The sequence below is a fragment of the Sciurus vulgaris genome (assembly GCF_902686455.1).
Source record: "Sciurus vulgaris genome assembly, chromosome: 7".
In the NCBI taxonomy this organism is placed as follows: Eukaryota; Metazoa; Chordata; class Mammalia; order Rodentia; family Sciuridae; genus Sciurus; species Sciurus vulgaris.
In genome coordinates, this window is record NC_136467.1 from 156,113,368 (window position 1) to 156,135,586 (window position 22,219).

At 40.0% G+C, this 22,219-nt stretch overlaps 2 long non-coding RNA genes across 2 annotated transcripts in view; both read right to left on the reverse strand.

The window, feature by feature from the left end:
* The window catches only part of LOC306666577, a 101,028-nt gene that overhangs the window by 10,724 nt on the left and 68,085 nt on the right, over positions 1-22,219 (reverse strand). The window lies entirely within an intron of this gene.
* LOC306666575 lies at positions 281-21,678 on the reverse strand. Its single transcript, XR_013765334.1, has 3 exons — positions 21,060-21,678; positions 11,677-11,751; positions 281-565 (listed from the first exon to the last, which is right to left on the reverse strand). It is a non-coding gene; the product is annotated as an uncharacterized lncRNA (long non-coding RNA).

A 22,219-nucleotide genomic window follows, 5' to 3' on the forward strand; every position in this document is an offset into this window, starting at 1 on the left:
CACATGTATAGAATTTTTTACCTGCATGTGTTCTCTGGTGTCCCGAAAGGGCCAGGTGGTGCCAAAAGCTCTTCTCACATTTGCTGCATTTATAAGGTTTCTCATAATTGTGGATCCTCTGGTGGGAAATAAGATCTGAGCTCTGGATGAAGGTTTTCTCACAATATCACATCTGTAAGGTTCTCCCCGTGTGGGTCCTCTCACACATAATAAGAGCTAAGTTTTCACAGAAGTCCTCGTTCACGTTCAAGGCACTCGTATATCTGATTATCTATGGAGCAATCTGACGCACATGAATGAAAATCTTCTTACCCTTCTGAGGGCGCGCGTGAACGTTTCCTTTTCTGAGTTCGCTGATCCCGTCTCTCTTCTGAAGTGTACATCTTCTATGGCTCTCTCCTAGGGCGTGTTCCATGGGTCTTCTTGCCCCATCCCTGCCTCCTTAGTCATTTTCTTGGTAAGGACTTAGAAGGTCCATCTATGCCAAGCCTTTCAGTCATGGGCAGTTTGCCTCTGCAAGTTTCCAGCATCATATACATGGATTTCTTACTTGGTATCTCCAAACCTATAAGACAAATAAGATAATATATTCCTACATTAAGAATTTTTAAATTAAAATCACTATAGGAAAAGACAGAAATCTGTATCAGGATCTGTAAGTCTTTTTGTTTTACAAGGATTGAGCATCCCCTATCCCAAAATGCTTGAGAACAGAGTGTTTTGGATTTTGGATACTTTCAGAATTTGGAATATCTGCATACATATAATGAGAAGTCTTAAGGATGGTACCCAAGTCTAAACACAAAATTAGTTTTTGGTATACACTTTATACATGTAGTCTGAAGGCAACTTTATAAAATATTCAATGATTTTGTGCATGAAAAAAGTTTCATTGTGTGGAATTTTCATGGCATCATATTGGCACTTAAAAGTTTCAGTTTCTGAGCATTTTGGATTTAGGATTTTAGAATAGGAATGCTCAACTTGTATTTGGTTTCCTCTCTACTAATTTAAAAATGAGACCACACACATGAGAAACTACCAGTAAGAACTCTTCTATGAACCTGGGGAATCTCAAAACCAGGGCTCTTCTTTCCTTTGCTTCAGCTGAAAACCAAGAGGGCTCTTAGCCACGAGCATGTCCGTTCAGGAGAGGAGGAAGCAAACCTAAGGGCCAGTTCTGCGTCCTTCCCCGGCACTCTCTCCAGGACCTCTGCGTGTCTGACCCCCACATGACACTGCCATCCCGCCTGAGGAGCGTAAGCTGAGTTTTGTACGCCCCTGTTTTACTAAGAAAATGGAAGCAAAATGAAAACAGTGAAACACACACACAGGCAGAGACAGAACCTGCAGGTTCCCTCCACCTCAGCCAGCCTCTCGTGGTCCCCACTGTTCCTTCTTAACCTTGGCTCAGTCCAAGGTCAACCTTGCCACTGGTGCTGGACTCTGCCTGCCTTTTTCACAAGATCATCTGTCCCAAAATTCTACTCTCCTTTGTGTATTCTCATTTTCTTTCTTTCTATTGGATCATTCTACTTAGCAAACTGGCAGTTATCTCTCTTCTAAAAACCAACAAGACCACCTCACTTCAAGCTATGTCCCACTTCTCTGTTACTCTTTACATAAAACTCCTCAAAAGAAAGCGATCTGTTCATTGCCTCCATTTCTTGTCTTCCAAGACTTCTGGAACATACTCTAAACCCACAAGCACCTTCACCACCCCTGTGACTGCTCCTGTTAGAAACCTACGAGCCCTGGCAAATCTGCCTCGAGGTCACCACACTGACTGGTTCTCTACTCGACAGGCATCCTGCCTTTGCTGTCCAACAAGCCAGACCACTCCCACTCAGGGTGTGCACACCTTGGTCACTACTGGAAGGAGGGCTCTTCCTCTGCATCTTCAAGGTTTTCTCCCTCATCTCCTCACCTCTGCACAACTGTCACATTCTCAGTGAGGCTGTTCCTGACCATCCTATTTTAAATCATAACACATCTCCACCCCAGCTGGCCCACATGAAACACCCTGTCTTTCTTTTCCTCTTTTGCTTTTCTCCACAGGATGTTAAGCAAGCTCCTAATGGACAGGTATTTTCCTCTGATATATGTTGGTTGTTTTCTGCACTGCAGTTTCCCTAGAATCTAGGACAGTGCCTGGCACATACCTGTGTTCCAACTTGGAAAAGAAACTCTTATCTGGCATCCATAGGGGTCTTAGATAACTCATAAGGTGCCGTTCAGTACATGTCCATTATTCTGGGGAGAGTCCACAGTTCATCAGAAAGGCCCCTTGTTTAAGAAACTGATATTGGCCTGGAGCTTAAATGTTCATCTGTGAATGAAAACAATACTGAAGCTCCATGACTCCGGCACACTAGAAAGCACAAGGACTTGAGCACCTGCACTCAGAAGGCAGTAAGTCAAAGGACAGAGAAGACTCAGCATGCTGTTACCTCTTGGTATGTGATCAAGTGGGTGGCTTTGTACTACTATGGCTTTGCTAACTACTTTTCTAATTTTCACTCAGCAACTTGTATGCTTTCCTCGTGCAAATCACAGATGATCGCTCTTTTCAATAAGAAAAGTTACAGAAATAAAAAAAACACACCAAGGCTTCACGTGCCAACTCAGATATGTTCTGAAATTTAGTATTAGAAGATAAGGGAAGAACTGAATGGGCTTGCGAGTAGTGTGGTTCCCTCAGTTAAGGCATGCAGATCCATAAGAAACGCACAACTGTGACCAGAGAGGGACAGAGGAAGAAAACATGCTAGAAGGCAACAAGACTCAGGAGGTCAGTTAAGAAAAGAAAGCAGGTAAACTAAACAAAACAGGACATGCTGTGCTAAACACAGTGACTGCATCTCATATTTCAAATACCCATCCTTTCTCTGTGCTCCTGCATGTTCTAGAAATCATACACACCTTCTTCAGTCAAATCTCATCCTTTAGGTGATCCTCAAGGTATCACAGAACTCCTTGCAAGACCATTTCTCTCTGCTCACTGGTAATGGGTGACCTAGGAAGTGCATCTACAACTCGATCCTTCTAGCATATGAACACATCAGCTAATAAGAACTTCTCTCTGCATTTACTACCAAGATGCTGAGTCAGAGTGCCCATGTTTCATACACACAGGTCAGAGTCTCCTAGATGGCCCGGAACTGCATGTCCATGAAACCCTGCACTGCTTATCTATGCACCAAGGGCTTTAGTTCATAGTTATCAGGTATCACCACAAACACACAATGTGTTACGCCCCAGAGCATGCTCTGTCCCTGCCACAATAAAGCGTCAAAGTCAAAAGTGTCACAGAGAATATTACTCCTATTATTACAGTTTACAAGCTAAATGCCGAGAATCAGTTCTTGACGTAGAGCTTGTCATGGTTTGAATACATGGTGTTTCCCAAACCTCATGCCTACAATACCAGGAAGTTTGCAGGTGAAATGAGTGGGTTATGAGAGCCTTAACCTAATCACTGCATTAATTCACTTGACTAGATTAACGGGGGTGGTAATGGTTGACAGGCAGGCTGCAGCTGGAGGAGGTGATCGGTCACTGGGGGCATGCCTTTGACGCTGCATATTTTGTCCATGTGTAGAGCTCTTTCCATCTGTGTTAAGTCATGTCCCCACGTGCTCTTCTGCCATGATTTGTCTCACCTTGGACCCAGAGCTATGGATCGGTTGTTTACATACTGAGGTCTCTAAAATTGTGAGCCAAATAAACTTTTCCTCTGACTATTCTTGCAGGTCTCTCGGTCACAGCAACAAAAAAGCAGACTAAAACAAGTCAAAGAATGTCATCAGAGGACCTATACTGATACTGAGCTAGAGATCAACTCCAACCATCACCTGTCTCATTCCAGTTTATAAAAAATTCATCCTTTATTTCCTCAAGCCAAAATCTTGAAGTCATCCTGCATTCTGTTCCTTCACATCCCACAATCAAGTCATCAACAAATCTGGTGGCTCCATTTCAAAACACATGAATCTAGAAATCCAATCACTTTTCACCACTTCTGATACTACCAACCTGGCCCAAACCACTTTTGTTTCTCACATGGACTATCACGGTAACCTCCTAATTGGTTCTCATCTATTATGGCTTAACTGTGTGCTGCCTCTCAAATCATATACTGAAATTCTAACCCCTACTCTCTCAGTAGCTATGTTTAAAACACAGGGGTCTCCAGAGAGGCCTTAGGGCAGAGGAGGAAGGCGGTTTGTTAGAGGATGTGCACTTGCCTGCAGTGTGCCAGACTGACAAAGCCGGAAGACTGCCCCTCAGTGAGGTGAGTAGCTCAGGGAACTCATGAAACCTAACACTAGACTGTAAAAGAAACAGAGATACAAAGTCAGAACAAACAGAATATAAAAACTATTAGAGATGTGCCAGCTTGGCTGCCTGTAAAGGGAGCAGTGGCACTAGAGGGAGGGGAGAGGACAAGGCAGAGAGGGAAGATGGCATGTCCACCAACCAAAAATTGTTTAAACAAAATTGGCTGGGAAACCTGTGGATTACAGGGGAGGCTGATCTTAATGGACACCATTGGTGGGGAAGTGGTCAGTAAAAAGCTACCAAAAGGGTTGGGATATAGCTCAGTCAGTAGAGCGTTTGCCTTGCAAGCACAAGGCCCTGGGTTCCAAATTCCCGCACACTGCACACACACACCAAAAAAAAAAAAAAAAAAAAAAGCATAGCTACCAAAAACTGCATGCCCAATCAGTGGGACTCAAGGTTGTTGCTGGAACACGACCTTGTGTGTGGCCGGGAACTAGAGCCAGAAGACTGGGAACACATAAAGGAAGCTGTGATAACCTCCAGAGTGTGCTTGAGCCAGAGGTGACTGAGACAGGCAACAAAGAGAGCTGTGCCCTGCACCACACGGGCTCCCAATCACCAGATTGAGAAGTCCCTTTTGTCAACGGCCCTGTAAAAGCTACTGGGAAGACACGTAGATGTGGCTACGTGGGAGCGCATGCACTCCAGGGTGACTCCTGGGGATTACCTTCACAGTGGTGAAGCTGAGACTTGCGGAGGGTAGTCCTTACAATTTAAAGACTTGGGATTTATCAGAGGCCCCAGATATCCAGAGGTCCAGCAGAGATAGCAATCCCCAGTAACAGGGGATGCACTGTATCTTAGGTACCCACTGAGTCCCAAAGGCAACAATGGCTAAACCCGAGTATGGAAGCTGCCACTCCAAAACTCCGCACCATCCCCGATACCGTAGTACACAGTGCTGCCCAGCCTACCCACCCCAGCTGGACGTGGAGAGCTGCTACGCGTGGCGGCCAGTCAGATGGGGAAGAGAGACATCAGACTCAACCGCAGCCCTTGACCCAAGGGTTTAGAGCTAAACTATGAACGTGAGAAGTCCGTCCCTGCCAACCGTTCTGACTGCCACAGCAGAAACAAGCCCTTTATTTCTCATTAAGATTCTCTCTTTCCTTATTTCTTTTCTTCCTTTATATTCAACTTAATTATTTTTATTCTTTATTTTTTTAAGTTTTAACTTTCTAAAATTTTTTTCCAACATCATTCATCATATGATTTTTTGCTTTTTCCACTGTTCAAGATTGCGTGTGTGTGTGTGTGTTTTCTCTCACTGTGTGGATGGACAGGTTCAGAAAATACATATTCATATAATTTAACTTTCATATTAATTGCTTTCTCCTGTACTTACTATTTAGCCTTGATGTGCCTTAGGTGGAGTACAATACTATGGGGTTTGAGCTGTTTCGATCTTATAGTTGCTGGTTTATTCATACCTTGGTTCTTGTCTCTCTTATTACCCCTTCTTCACTCTCTTCGCCAACCAGCAGCCACATTCTCCTGTTCCCTCTTCCTCATTTTGTTTAATTTTTTATTCCTTCTTCCTTATAGTTGACATCTGCAAGCGATCGTCCTTGCCTTTGTTCGCTTTTAAAATATTTCAAACTTTCTTTTGCCTTCCTACCCTATTTTATCTTTATTTAAGAAACAGTAATTCCACAAAATAATAGAATTATATAGTTTATGTAATTCCTATCCCATTCACATTGCTGGATTATTAGCACAGTGGACGATGTAGTAGACAGTTGCTGTTGAATGCCTGATGTAGTTCTGAGTTTTTTATTGTTGGTACTAATGTTAAACACTGATCCCACCATTCCAATACAAGTGGCAATCAGCGTTACAGATGTCAAAACAGACACCAGACATTTATCTTAAGGTTGTGCATTTGGTGTGAATGTTAGTGCTATTCCTGGCTCCCCTCTTCCTTTGTGGGGCATTTCAAGTTCACACAGAAGAGAGTCAAGCAATGTCAATCTCACCCCACGCAAGCCTCAACATTACTTCAACTCATAGAACTAGGGAGACAAAAAAACACACACCAACAACCAGGCTCCAAGAAACAACAATAAGAAGAGGTTCTCAGGTCCTAGCCCTGGACATCAATTCATATACCAAAAACAGAAGTCCCAGAACAGAAAAGATAACTATACACAAAAGGATGTGTGTAGAAGAAGAAGGGAACATATCTCAATTGATACACAAGTCCAAGACCTCTGAATATGTGAGAAAACAGGCAATCAAATCTCTCCCAAATTCACAATCTCCTAACAAAGGATTCTACAGATATGAAAGTAGATGGAAATCCAGAGAAAGATTATAAAACTATGATTATTAAAATATTCAATGAACTAAAAGAAGATCTAAGGAATGAATTAAGAGAGCAAATATAGGGGATGAAAGACGATTTCCATAAAGAAATAAGAGATGAAAAGGAAACCAATCAGAACTCCTGGAAATGAAAAGACCCAATAAATAATTAAAAATTTACTTGTACATGAACTTGAGTACTCAAATATGCAAGGGGAAAAAAAGAGAATATATTCAGAATATTCAAGAATTCTGGGACATAATGAAGAGACTAAAACTGAAAGTCACTGAGATAGAAGAGATCTTGGAGACAGGAGGTGAAGGACATTAAGAACATTTAAAATGAGATAGTAACAGAAAACTATCCCCATATAAAAAATGAGATAGCCATCTAAACACAGGAAATATATGGAACCCCAAATATACCAGATCAGAACACAAGCTAGGACACATCAAAAAATAAAATTCCTAACCCCCAAAATAGGAAAAGAATGTTAAAAAATGCAATAGAGAAACATTAGTGCTCATTTAGAGGCAAATCAATAAAGCTAACTTCTGATTTTTAAAATCAGAATCTAAAATCAAGGAGGGCCGAGGGCCTGGAATAAGATACTATAAGATTAAAAAAAAAAAAAAAAAAAAAATCAAACCATGATTGATATACCCAGCAAAGCCCTCTTTCAAATTTGATGGGAAAATAAAAACCTTTTGTGACCAAGATAAACTAAAAGAATGACCACCAATCCAGCATGATAAAGAATACTCAAAGATACACTGTACACAGAGGAACCCACAAACAAATCCCAAAGCTCCCAAACATGCGAAGATCAATAGAAGAGTAACAAACTGAGTGAGAATTCAGACAGAATGAAATATAGCAAACAAAACAAAATTGCAGAAAACCATCAACACACATTCATAACAACAATGAACCTAAATGGTCTCAATACCCCAATAAACATAGGTTAACATAAACAGCATCTAACTATGTGAGGTTTACAAGAATTATTTCATAGGCAAAGACACTCTTCACAGGCTGAAAGTAAAAGAATCAAAAGAATATCCCATACAAACAGAGTCCCAAAACAAGCAGGAATGAACAGGAATAGCTATTCTCATTTCAAGCAAAAATCAATCAGAAGAAACAAAGAAGGTCATATCCTGGTAAAGGGAATGATCCAACAAGAAGATATAACAACAGCAATAAGTATATATGTCCCAAATGTCAGCGTACCTAATTACATTAAAAACGAACAAATAAAAACGCTTCTTGACATTGAATCCCAGATAGATCCCAATACTATTGTACTGGGTGACTTCAACACACCCTCTCACCAACAGGTCATCCAAACATAAAATCAAAAGATGTTTCCAATCTAAACAGTACCATAAAAGACATCTACAAAATATTTCACCCCCAAACACTTGAATTTACCTTATTCTCAGCAGCTCATGGAACCTTTTCCAATAGACCATATTCTAGGTCACAATATCAATCTAAATAAATTTAAAAAAATTCAATATAATTCTGTGTATCCTTATCAGACCATAATGGAATTAGAAATAAATAGTAAGAAAAATTATAGAAATTATATAAACACATGAAGATTAATATTCTTTTGAACAAAGAATGAATTACAGAAGAAATCAAGAAATTCTTAGAAACAGATGAGAACAGATAGCATATCAAAATCTCTGAGACAGAATGAAAACAGTTCTAAGAGGAAAACATATAGTATTGAGTGCCTACATTAGAAACAGAGATTCCAAACAAATACGCTTATGCTCCACCTCCTCAAGACCTTAGAAAAGAACAAACTAATTTCACAATTAGTAGAAGATAAAATAACTAAGATCAGAACCAAAATCAATGAAACTGAGAACAAGAAAAAATACAAAGGATCAATAGAATTAAGAGCAGATTCTTCAAAAAGATAAGACTTATAAACCCTTAGCCAAACAAACTGAAAGAGACAGGACCCAAATCAACAAAATTAGAGACAAAAAAGAAGACATCACCACAGAAATTCCTGAAACTCATATTGTCATCAGAAATTATTTTGAAAATTTATGCTGCAACAAACTGGAAAATCCAGAAGCCACCAACAAATTTTTAGACACACACGACCTATCCAAATCAAACCTGGAAGATAGAGAAAACCCTAAACAGACCAATATCAAGTAATGAAATTGAAACAGCAATTAAAAGCCCACAACAAAGAGAAACCTGGGACTAGACAGATTCTCAGTTGAGTTCTATCAGACCTTTGATGAAGAACACACACTAGTCTTTCTCAAATTCCATGAAATTGAAAGGGAGGGAACACTCTCAAACATATTCTATGAAGCCAGTATAACCCTGATACCAAAATCAGACAAAGACACATCAAGAAAACCACAGACCAATTTCCCTGATGAACATATATGAAAACATTCTTAATAAAATGTTAGCAAACTACATTCAAAAAAACACCAATATATCATGATCAAATGAATTTCATCCCAGGAATGCAAATTTGGTTCAACATGTCAATCGATAAATGTATTCACCACTTACACCGAACTAAGGACAAGAATCATACAATCATCTCAATGATGCAAAAAGGGTCTTTGTTGTTCACTCTCACCACTTCTACTGAATATACTTCTTGAAACATTAGTCAGAGCAATCAGGTAAGAGAAGAAAATTAAAGGGATATAATATGAAAAAAAAGTCAAACTCTCTCTGTTGCTGCTGACATAATCCTACATCCAGAAGACCCCAAAAACTCTACTGGTGATGAATGAATTCAGCCAAGTAGCCAGATACAAGATCAACACTTATAAATCAGTAGCTTTCATATATTCCAACTGTGATTCTGCTGAGAAAGAAATCAAGAAAACCATCTCATTTACAATAACCTCAAAAGAGATAAAATACTGGAGAATCAATCTAACCAAAGAGGTAAAAGATCTCTACAATGAAAACTGAATAGACAAAATATTGAGTTCTTGTACAGACAAAATATTGTCAAAATGGTCATAATACCAAAAGCAATATACACATTCAATGCAATTGCCATCAAAATGCCAATGACATTCTTCAAAGAATTAGAAAAAAAAAACAGTCTTTAAATTCATTTGGAAGAATAAGAGACCCAGAATAGCCAAAGTAATGCTGAACAAAAGTAATACAGGAGTCATCAATTTATACTACAGAGCTATAGTTTCTGTGTGGTACTGGCATCAAAATGTCTATTTTGAAACAGGAACAGGAACAGAATAGAAAACGGAGACAAACACATACAGCCATCTGATAAGTGATAAAGGTGCCGAATATACACGTTGGAGAAAAGATAGCTTTTTTAACAAATTGTGCTAGGAAAACTAGATAACCACATGTATAAGAATAAAAGTAAATCATCCCTATCTCAATGATTGGGCAAAAGAACTAAACAGACATTTCTCAAGAGAAGAAATACAAATGGTCAAAGGAAAAAAAAAAAAAAAGAAAAAATATTCAACATCTCCAGCAATCAGGAAAATGCAAATCAAAACTACACTAAGATTTCATCTTACTTGTCAGAATGGCAATTATAAAAAATACAAACAAAAATAAATGCTAGCAATGATGTGGGGAAAAGGTACACTCATACATTGTTGGTGGGTTGCAAATTAGCACAACCACTCTGGAAAGTAGTATGGAGATTCCTCAAAGGACTATGAATGGAACCACCATACCACCTAGCTATCCCATTCCTCTGCGTATGTACAAAAGAACTAAAATCAGCACACTAGTATGAGTGATACATTAATGTTCACAGCACCACAATTCACAATAGCCAAGTTATGGAACCAGCTCAGATGTCCATCAATGAGTGGTTTAAGAAAAAGTGGCATAAGTACACAATAGTTTTAGTCAGTCAAAAAGAATAAAATAATGGCATTTTTCTGGTAAATGGGTGGAGATGGAGAACATCATGCTAAGTGAAACAAGCCAGTCGCAAAAAAATCAAGGGTCTAAAGTTTTTCACATTAGATGCATGTATAAACACACACAGGGAATTTCACCTATGTGTATATGTAGAAAGAACAAATCAAAAATAAATAAATGAGTGAAAGGGGAATGTTGGCAGAGCAGAAGAAGGAGAATTGGGGAGAAGAGGAAAGAATAAGGAGAACTGGAGGGGGGGAAACAGAAGAAGGGAGGAAGTGGAACAGGAACTGTGATCCAATTCCATGCATGTATGATTTTGTCAAAATGAACTCAACTACTATATATAATCCTCCATTAAAAAAAAAAAAAAAGGAAGATTAAAAACAAACCGTCACAAGAAACTTCATCTTGGATTTCTAGCCTACTGAACTATGAAAACATGATGTTCTTTAAGGCACCAGTCGCCAGCATCTTGTCATGTAGTCCTCGCAATGTAACACATCCTTGAGCCCCTGCCCTCCCAACACTTTTAACTCTCAACCCTGCAGCCAGTGCAATCACTGTCCTCAATGGTGTCCTCTCCCACTGGGTCCTCACCATGGCCCAGAAGGTCTCTCTGAGCTTTTTCTTGCTTCTCTGTGTTCTAATTCAGCCATGACCACCTCCCAGGTGTTCCTCATCCAGACACACTCCACGTAGGGTTACTGCCCTTCTGTCTACAGCCTCTTCCTCCAGCTATATGCATGGCTCCCTGTCAGTTCCTTCAACGACGATGTCTTCACCCATACTCCAGCACTACCCATCCCCCATACTGCTTTACTCTTCTCCATCGTCCTTATCACCTTTTAAAGTACTATATAATTCACTTATTAGTTTATCACCTGTTAAAATTTTGGAAAGGGTGCTTGTTTCGTTTGGTGCTCTTTCCCTAGTACAGAGAGTAGTGCTAGCATAAGGATGGTGCTTAATAATGTGTTATGCATCAATGAATTCTCATTGAAATTCTATTTCTCTCCTTACCTGATAAGGAGAAAGGACTGAAACGTTATAGGGGGATAGGCACTTGTCTGGGAGAAGGCACATTTCAAAAGACTGAAGAAACTATAACTTACCTAGAATCTAGACAGAAGAAAAGTTGCATTTACTTCCTGGTCCTGAGAAATTGATTTCTCAAGGCAGATAACATTCTGCAAAACACAAGGACATGAAAAGGACAAAAAGCCATAAGTGGAAGGATACATGACTAGATCATTAATTCTTCAAAGGACATAACAACAGGTAAACTTAAGAGTTTCCTTCAAAAAAGCAAATAAAGAAAAATGAAGGAAAAAAAAAAAAGACGATGAATTTCCTTTAAGCCCTCAAACTCAATTGTGTAGAGTAACCATAGTCCTAACTCCCCATGACTCTCTAGAAAAAATAAAACTAAAGAAAAACATTATTATCTAATTATAAATAAAAATTCTGCTTATTTTGAAAAACAGATAAACCACTAGCTAACTTAATGAAGAAAACAAGGAAGAAAACACATTTATAAAACAGGATGAGCAAGAATAACCACTGAAACAGAAACAAACAGGTACAAGACAGTATTGCAGATCTCTGCCTAAATAAATGTAATTTCCAAATGTAACCTGTGAAATATACTGCTTTCTCAAAAAACACAATTTATCAAAAATCGACCCCACTAGATATAGAAAATTTTAAAACATCAATTTGCACAAACTAGTTAGAAATGTATCAAAGATCTATCCTGCAAAAAGGCACTAGGGGAGAGATCCAAGATGGCGGACTAGAGAGAGGCTGCGTTCCTTGTCACTCCATAAATTGGGTTTCAAGCAGAGGATCTGTTTCTCAGTGAGGCAGTTTTGCTGCTTATCGATCCCCTGCTGTTTACCCCATTTGTCTACTGCGATCACCTGCAATCTGCCAGCATATCGACTACTTTTTGAGTGCATATTGCTCACTGCCTATCACGGCCATTTGCCTGCCTCTTGCCTGTCCATTGCCTGCCTTTCAGCTACCCATCACCCACCACCTGAGGTTCACCTGCCGAACATCTGACAACAGCCAGCAGACCGCCAGTGGATCACCAGCTGCCTACTGTTGCCTGAAAGTTCACTGTCACAGTACCTGCAGGTTTGGTTACATGTGGCTGCCGCCATTTTGAGACAACAGCCAGGACATGCAGGACCCCTGGCTGGACTGACAGAGCACTGTCTCCAGGACCCTTCAGCCCGACCAACCACTCCCTGCCTCCAAGACCTCCAGCTGACCACACCCACACCCTGAGCTGCAGCTCCCCATTTGCCAACACATTAGGAAGCCAGAGCAGACATCTTGGATTATCCTGGAAGTGGTAGCTCCCATTGGTAGGTGGGGCAAATACCATCCTGAGATGCCAGCTGGAGAATGGAAGCTCACTGCATCAGGCTACTGATGCAGGCCTCTCATGCATCAGGCTACTGAAGACTGGGAGGTTTGAATACTATATGACTGTTTTTTCCTTTTTGAAAATTTTTAAGTTTTTATTTCTTTACTTTTCTCACTCTATTTTCCTTTTGTTTACCTATTTCCTCAGAGTCTCTTTCTCTCTTTTCTCATGCCAACAACCAACTTATTTTGATTACACTTTCACTCTTTCTATGATCTAAAACTTCTATATACTCTTTTCTTATCCCATTAACAGCTACATCCTCTTTGTCCTCCATTAGAAACTACAGACCTTATTGCAAATCTATTTGTTATACTGTAGATAATAATTGAACTCATCCTCTCCATTTATTATGACAATATTATTAATGTCTTCATAGGGGTTACTTGGGTTAGGGTTGCATATTGTCTGTACTGGGCACTGTTTATATTGATCTTCCCCTTAAACAAAAGGTTTTGGAAACCTATAGGGTCACTATAAGCCTATGGGGGGGAATTGCAATACCCCAGATCTGCACTGCTAGATGGGAAGATACATGAACAACATGAAAAAACAAGAGAAGAAAATGATCCAAACAAAGCTAGATTCTATATTAACAGAATCCAGTGACAGCATGGTAGAAGAAATATCAGAAAAGGAGTTCAGAATACACATAATTAAAATGATTCATGAAGCAAAGGATGAGATAAGAGAGCAAATGCAGGCAATGAATGCCCACTCCAATAAGCAGTTAAAAGAGCAACTGCAGGAAGCAAAAGATCATTTCAACAAAGAGAGCGTCTCAAAACAAAACAAAACAACAATAAAAACCAAACAGAAATTCTTGAAATGAAAGAAACAATAAACCAAATAAAAAACTCAATGGAAAACATCACCAACAGACTAGATCACTTGGAAGACGAACCTCAGACAATGAAGACAAAATATTTAATCTTGAAAATAAAGTTGCCCAAACAGAGAAGATGGTAAGAAATCATGAACAGCACCTCCAAGAGCTATGGGACATCATGAAAAGACCAAATTTAAGAATTATTGGGATTGAGGAAGGCACAGAGATACAAACCAAAGGAATGAACAACCTATTCAATGAAATAATATCAGAAAATTTCCCAAACCTGAAGAATGAAATGGAAAATAAAATACAAGAGGCTTACAGAACACCAAAAGCACAAAATCACAACAGATCCACACCAAGGCACATTATAATGAAAATGCCTAACATACAAAATAAAGATAGGATTTTGAAGGCTGCGAGAGAAAAGCATCAGATTACATATAGGGGAAACCAATACAGATATCAGCAGATTTCTCAGCCCAGACTCTAAAAGCTAGAAGGGCCTGGACCAACATATTTCAAGCTCTGAAAGAAAATGGATGTCAACCAAGAATCTTATGGCCAGCAAAACTTACCTTCAGATTTGAAGATGAAATAAAATCCTTCCATAATAAACAAAAGTTAAAAGAATTTACAAACAGAAAGCTTGCACTACAGAATATTCTCAAGAAAACATTCCATGAGGAGGAAATGAAAAACAACAATGGAGGTCAGCAAAGGGAGGAACTAAATTAAAGGAAAAAACAATCAAGAGAAACTAAGGCAAGTTAAAAAACAAAAATAAGCCCAAATTGACTGGGAATACAAATCATATCTCAATAATAACCCTTAACGTTAATGGCCTAAACTTATCAATCAAAAGACACAGACTGGCAGATTAGATTAAAAAGAAACTCGTCTCATGGATAAGGACATCCACAGACTAAAGGTGAAAGGAAGGGAAAAAACCTACCACACACACACAGACTCAGTAAAAAAGTGTGTGTGGGGGGTTTCCATCCTTATTTCAGATAAAGTGGACTTCAAGCCAAAGTTAGTCAGAAGGGATAAAGAAGGACATTTCATACTGCTTAAGGGAAGCATAAATCAGGAAGACATAATGATTGTACATATTTATGCCCCAAACAATGGTGCATCCATGTACATCAAACAAATCCTTCTCAATTCCAAGAATTGAATAGACCACAACACAATAATTCTGGGTGATTTTAACACATGTTGTCACCACTGGATAGATCTTCCAAACAAAAACTAAACAAAGAAGCCATAGAACTCAATCAATAACTTATACTTGACAGATATATATAGAATATTCCATCCATCACGAGCAAATACACTCTCTTCTCAGCAACACACAGAACCTTCTCGATAACAGATCATGTTACACCACAAAGCAGCCTTAGTAAATGCAAAAAAATAGAGATACTACCTTGTGTTCTATCAGATCATAATGGAATGAAATTAGAAATCAATGACAAAATAAAAAACAGAAATTACTCCAACACCTGGAGACTGACTAAAATCAGAGCTGAAATCAATAAATTGAAACAGAAGAAAAAATTCAAAAAATTGACAAAAGTTGGTTCTTTGAAAAGGTAAACAAAATAGACAAACCTTTAGCCACATTAACAAAGAGAAGGAGAGAGAAAACTCAAATTACTAAAATTCGTGATGAAAAAGGAAATTACACAACAAACACCACTGAAATATATAACATAATGAGGAGTTACTTTGAGAATCTATACTCCAACAAGATAGAAAATACCAAAGACATTGACAAATTTCTAGAGACATATGCTCCTCCCAAACTGAACCAGGAGGACGTACACAATTTAAACAGATCAATATCAAGCAATGAAATAGAAGAAGCCATTAAAAACCTACCATCCAAGAAAAGCCCAGGACCAGATGAATTCTCAGCTGAGTTCTACAAAACCTTGAGAGAAGAACTCATTCCAATACTTCTCAAAGTATTCCAGGAAATAGAAAAGGAGGGAACCCTATCAAACTCATTCTAGGAAGCTAATATCACCCTCATACCCAAACGAGACAAAGACACTTCAAGGAAGAAAATTTTAGACCAAATCTTTGATGAATATAGACACAAAAATCCTTACCAAAATCCTGGCAAACTGATCTAAAAACATATTAAGAAGATAGTGCACCACGATCAAGTGGGGTTCATCCTGGGAATGTAAGGTTGGTTCAACATACGGAAATCAATAAACGTAATTCATCACATCAGCAGACTTAAGGTTAAGAATCATATGGTTATTTCAATTGATGCAGAGAAAGCGTTTGACAAAATACAACACCCCTTCATGCTCGAAACATTAGAAAAAACAGAACATAGCTCAACATTGAAAAGGCTATTTATGCTAAGCCCACAGCCAACATTCTTAATGGAGAACTAAAAGCATTCCCTTTAAAAACTGGAACATAACAGGATGCCCTCTTTCACCACTTCTACTCAACATCATCCTTGAAATACTATCCAGAGCAATTAGACAGACTAAAGAAATTTAAGGGATATAAATAGGAAAAGAGGAACTCAAGTTGTTAGTATTTGCTGATGACATGATTCTATATTTAGAGGATCCAAATAATTCCACCAGAAAACTTTGAGACCTCATGAGTGAATTCAGCAAAATAGAAGGATATAAAAATCAACATGCATAAATCTAAAGCATTTTTATACATGAGAGATGAAACGTCTGAAAGGGAAATGAGGAAAACAACCCAGTTCACAATAGCTTCAAAAAAAAAAAAAAAAAAAAAAAAAAAAAGTTGGGAATCAATCTAACCAAAGAGGTGAAAGATCGCTACAATGAAAACTACAGAACATTAATGAGAAATTGAAGAAGACCTTAGAAGATGGAAAGATCTTCCATGTTCTTAGATAGGCAGAATTAATATTATCAAAATGCCCATACTTCCAAAGGTGCTATACAGATTTAATGCAATTCCAATTAAAATCCCTATGACATTTCTCACAGAAACAGAAAAAGCAATCATGAAATTCATCTGGAAGAACAAAAGACCCAGGATAGCCAAAGCAATCCTGGGCAGGAAGAGTGATGCAGGAGGTATCACAATACCAGACCTTAAACTCTACTATAGAGCAATAGTAACAAAAATGACATGGTATGGGCACCAAAATAGACAGGTAGACCCACTAATTAAAAACTGTTTTTGGAACAATAAAAATAAAATTCATGTTTTGTTTGTATGTGAAACAAAAATAACATTGACAAACTAAACCCAATGAAGAGAGCACAAAAACATTTACAGCCCAGGATCACTATCAATGAGAAATACTAACAAAGATCAACATCACATTAATAAAATAATACACCATGACCAAGTGGGTCAAGGAATCTAAGATTGGTTCAGTATCAGGAAATCCTTCAATATTTGGGAGCCCATTAATATAACAGCTTGTATGGAGAAAAGTCATACCATTATCTCCATAGATGAGAAGGGATGGATAAATAGGTGGAGCGCAGAGAAGTTAAAACAGTGCAACAATTCTAGATAAAGGGTAGACACGTGTCCATAACCATGTGCCAATCCCAGAGTACAACGTGAAAGTGAAGCCTAATGCAGACCATGGAGTCTGAATGACGGTGGTGTGATGGTGGCAGGTTCAGACTGTGACAGGTGCACCACTCTGGGGTGGGGTCTCAGCAGAGGGAGACACTGTGCTACATGCATCTTGGAGGGGACTTTCTACACTCATTGACTGATTTTGCTGTGAATCTCAAGGTACTATAAAAAAATGAAGTTTATTTACTAATGAAGTCCTCAAAAGAAGTACACAAATACTGTTTTCCACCAATCAAATTGGCATACATCAAAAGATACCATTCATTCTACTGTCAAGACTGCAGGGAAACAGACACACCACTTGTTAGAGGTTGTAAACCTGGTACAACCTCTCTGGAAGGAAATGTGAAGATATAAAACGAAACTAGACATACATTTACTCTTGACTCAGCAATCTGATTTCTAAAAAGCTGAAGATATACCTCCAATAACATAAAATTACACAGCACAGCATAGTTACTCACTGTACATTGCTTATAACTGAAAAATATTTTAAAATATAGGAAAGTGGTTGAATCAACTATGGTATAAACAAACATAATGGAGTACTATGCAGCTGTAAGAAAGAACAGTGAAATCTTTATGAACTGAGGTAAAGTGACTTCCAGCGTATTTTAAAAAGTGTAAAAAAACTGCTCTTTTATGTAAGAAAGCAGAAATTAAGCTATATGAACATCTATTTGGCTAAAAAGAAATCAAGAAAAGATAAACGTGCAACTAATGGGTTAGATCATCATCACAAGGCAAGTGAAAATGGGATCAAAGACAAGAAAATGAAATTGGTGTTAAAGGCAGGAGGAAGAAAAGCCACATTTCTTTAATAATGTTTTTGTGTATATACAGTGAAACTTTTATAACCATATTATTTTATGTACTAATAAATGAATAAACCAAATAATTTAGTAGACAAAATGGGGGAAAAACTAAAATACAATTCAAAAACGAATGTGTTTGTTTTCAAATGAAAAACAACCACCCAGAAAAGGGTGTGAAAGCAATTCTTAGCACAGTAATGCAGTGTTGGGACTATATAAACTCAAACCAAAGATAAATAGTCATAAGCAACTACTGAGAGCCAAGTGCCACCGGGCACATTTGTAATCCGAGCAGCTTAGGAGGCTGAGGCAGGAAGACTGCGAGTTCAAAGCCAATCTCAGCAACTTAGCAAGGCCCTAAGCAACTCAGAGAGACCCTGTCTCTAAATAAAATATAAAATAGGGCTGGGGATGTGGTTCAGTGGTTAAGCACCCCTAGGTTCAATCCCCAGTACTAAAAAAACCCAAAACCAACCAAAACCCGAAACAACAAAAGCAATTACTGAACCCTCTAATTAGGATTTTTGTTTTCTTTCCTCATAGTGGTGGGATACGCTAGTTAAAAGTTCATCCTGGATTGAACAAATAAATACATGTGAATGTGCTGTGAGTAATGGCACCCAGATTCCCCACTATCAGGGAAATTACAGATACAGAAAAGGTTAGAATGAACTCCGTACCGTTTAACTGGAATCAGAGGCAGACACCAGAATGAGGTCAGGGAGAAGACAGAAAGGTATTGTATGAGTGAAATGTCTGTGGTTTTTTCTAGTACTATCAGCAGAGAAGTCACAAAAATGAAATCCTCGTGGCAATGAGTAAACCAAGAGCCAGATTTTGGTTCTCCACTGAAAGGAAACAGGACTTCTTGGCAAAATGGCTGATTACAGAGCTGGAAGCTACAAGATGAGCTTGGAATACCCTGTTGTGCCAGAAAGTAAGGAGGTGCTCAAAAAGCAGAGGTGTGCCACAACAGCCCAGGAACCGGGACAAGGAGCTGCCGCTGTGCAAACCCAAAGCAGAGCAGAACAAAACAAGTAAGGACAGCAGTGAACTAGCTCCAGGATCCAGGCCTCTGCACTCACAGAGGAACGGGTAGGCTTTTCACAGCAATGAAATGTAAAAAGAAACGGTGGGGTTTAAAAACAATCGCCCAGGTCTAATCACAAAGACTACATAGAGTAACGTCACAGTATAGGAACCGGAAAGACTTCACCTTCAACCAAAATACCAAGGTCAACATCCCCAGCAACCAGATAAAGCAACTCCAGGTGCCTTCTAACCCTGCAGAGAAGAACACAGCACCTCTGTGGCCAAAACCAAGAAACCAAATCCACTCACAGGAAGCCTCAGGCATTCCCAGACTAAGGGACACTCTATCAACAAATGCCACGGTTATCACAGTCTGAGAACATGTTGCACAATAAAGGGCAACACCATACTCAAACAGAATAAATGATGCTGGATTGGATCCTGGATAACAGACACCCCTCCTTTGCTAAGAACATTATTGGAACACCTGATTAAATTTGAATAGTGTCTGTAGATTAGATAGCAGTACTGTGTGAATGTTCATTTCCTGATTTTGATATTATACTGGTAATTTAAAGGAATATTTTTGATTTTAGGAAATAAATAATTTCCTCAATTAGGGTTCCAGGAGAGAATGAAACACTACAGAAAATATATTTGAAAAACTATTTTCTCAATTCTCCCAAAAATAGCAGGTAGCTAGCAGACTTGTACATGTATACACAGCATCTAGAATACATTTGTTAAATGAATAAAAAATACAAACAAACAAATATCAGGACAAAAAAGGGCCATCATCCTTGGATCTCCAGTAGTCCCGACTGGTCCATCTGGCAAACCCAAACACATCCTTTAAGACTTAGCTCCAGGATACCCTCCCTTTACAATGCTTCTCTTAACCCATCTTAGGAAGAAACTGGTATTCTCAAGTCTAGGGTCAGAATATACAAAATAACCAGGCAGGCAACAAAAGTTCAAGCAGATAGGTTGAATCACAGAGCTTAAGAGTTCAAGGTTTTCTTTATAGTCAAAGTATGTATGAGATAATTAAAGTAATTACTTAAAGCATTCCTAAGAAATAAACAGCGCTGACTATATAGGCCCTTGGTTAGGGATACCTCATTTAATCTTCCCAAGAACCCTGTAAAAGAGGTATTAATACCAGTGTTTGCACCTTACAATAGAAAATCTGATGCTCAGGGCAGTTAGCGAATCACCCAAGAACTCAGCTGGTTAAGTAGCAGTCAGGAGTTAAATACACATTTTCTGACTCCAGAGCCTGCCTCAGCATTGGGCATATTACCTTTTTTGTGTGACATATTAATCAAGAAGCAATTACTGTCAGTCAGTCATGAAAACACAGGAAAGACAGAAAGGATTAGAACATACTCCTGAATTGAAAGGAAGGGTTCAGTCTTACTTTTTTACTATGTTAAGAACTAAGGCCATTCTCTTCTCCATGTGTTTTCTCCCATTCCTTCCTGTTCTGCCCTCAAACCCACATTTATATAAAAACACAGGGTCTAGGGTGGGGAAGGCCTACACCTAACCCCAACAACTTAGGAGGCTGAAGTATATAGGATCACAAGTTTGAGGCCAGCCTGGGCAACTTAGCAAGATCCTGTCTCAAAAGAAACCACAAAAAGAGCTTGGGGATGTGGCTAAGTGGTTAAGCACCCCTGGTTCAATCTCTGGTACCAACAAAACAAACAAAAAAAACCACAGCAAGAGACAGAAGAAAAAAGAAAAAACAGAGCCTGTTATGCCACTTACCATTAAAGTTTCAAGACTGTCGTCTACTGTCTTCCTTTTGGCTCCAAAAGGTCTCAAGTCCAGAACTCCTCCCTCTCCTAAAAGAAAAATAAAAAATGTTCAAGATAACTTCGTGATATTTATAATTTTTCTAGAGCTAGGCACTTAAATACTGATCCCAAACCGGGGCCACAGCACACACCTATGATGCCTGCTACTGGGCAAGCTGAGGCAGGAGGACCACGAGTTCCAGGGCAGCCCGGGCAACATAGCCAGACCCGTCTCAAAATTAAACAAAAACAGGACTTAAGGTGGAGCTCACTGATGGATTTTGCCTGACACGTGCAGGCCCTGAGTTCCATCTCTAGCACTGGAAAAAAACACAAAAAAGTAAATACTGGCCCCATTTACCGTCCAGTCCTGTGAGCGTCCTTCAAGCGTAACTCAGACCTCTCTCCACCACTGCTCACGCTGTCTTCCTGCAAGCAGAGGCTACTCAGAGGCTCCTTCCTGACCTGCTTGCTCCGCACAAAACGTCAAGCTCACGCTGGACTCGGCCGCACAACAAAGCCCGAGGCCCTGCGTTTCGCCCTGCTATCTGCTTCAGTCGTCTCTCTCCCCACCTCTGGTCCAGGGCCCTCCTTCCGACGCACCGCGCAGCTGCCTCTACGCCGGCCCCCAGAAGGACGCCGCGGCAGCCTCTACGCCGGCCCCCAGAAGGACGCGGCTGCCTCTAACGCCGGCGTCCGAAAGGCGACGGGAAGGGAACGCACGGAGGAACCGGCTCCGGCGGCCCGGCGCGTCTCCCTGGAGGCGGGCCCGTCCGCGTCCATACCAGCCGCGCACGCCCGCAGCGGCGCGTCCCGCCCTCGCCCCGACGACCGCGCCCCCGGGCCGTGCGTCCAACTTTTCCGAGGCTACCCACGGTCCCCAGCGCGGCGCAGAAGCTGCGCGCACCCGCCGGCCAGGCCGGGCCTGCACCGCCCCGCACCGGCCCGGCCCCGCGCTCACCCGCGCCCGCCGCCCGCAAGCCGCCCAGCCCACCCGGCCCGGTCCTCACCCGCGCCGCGCCGCCCCTCGGCCTCGGAGGACACTTCCGGTGCCTCGCGGACGCTCGCATCCGGTGCGCGGCGACCGCAGGCTCGGCAGCGGGGAGCGGCGCGCCCGGCTTCCGGAAGGAA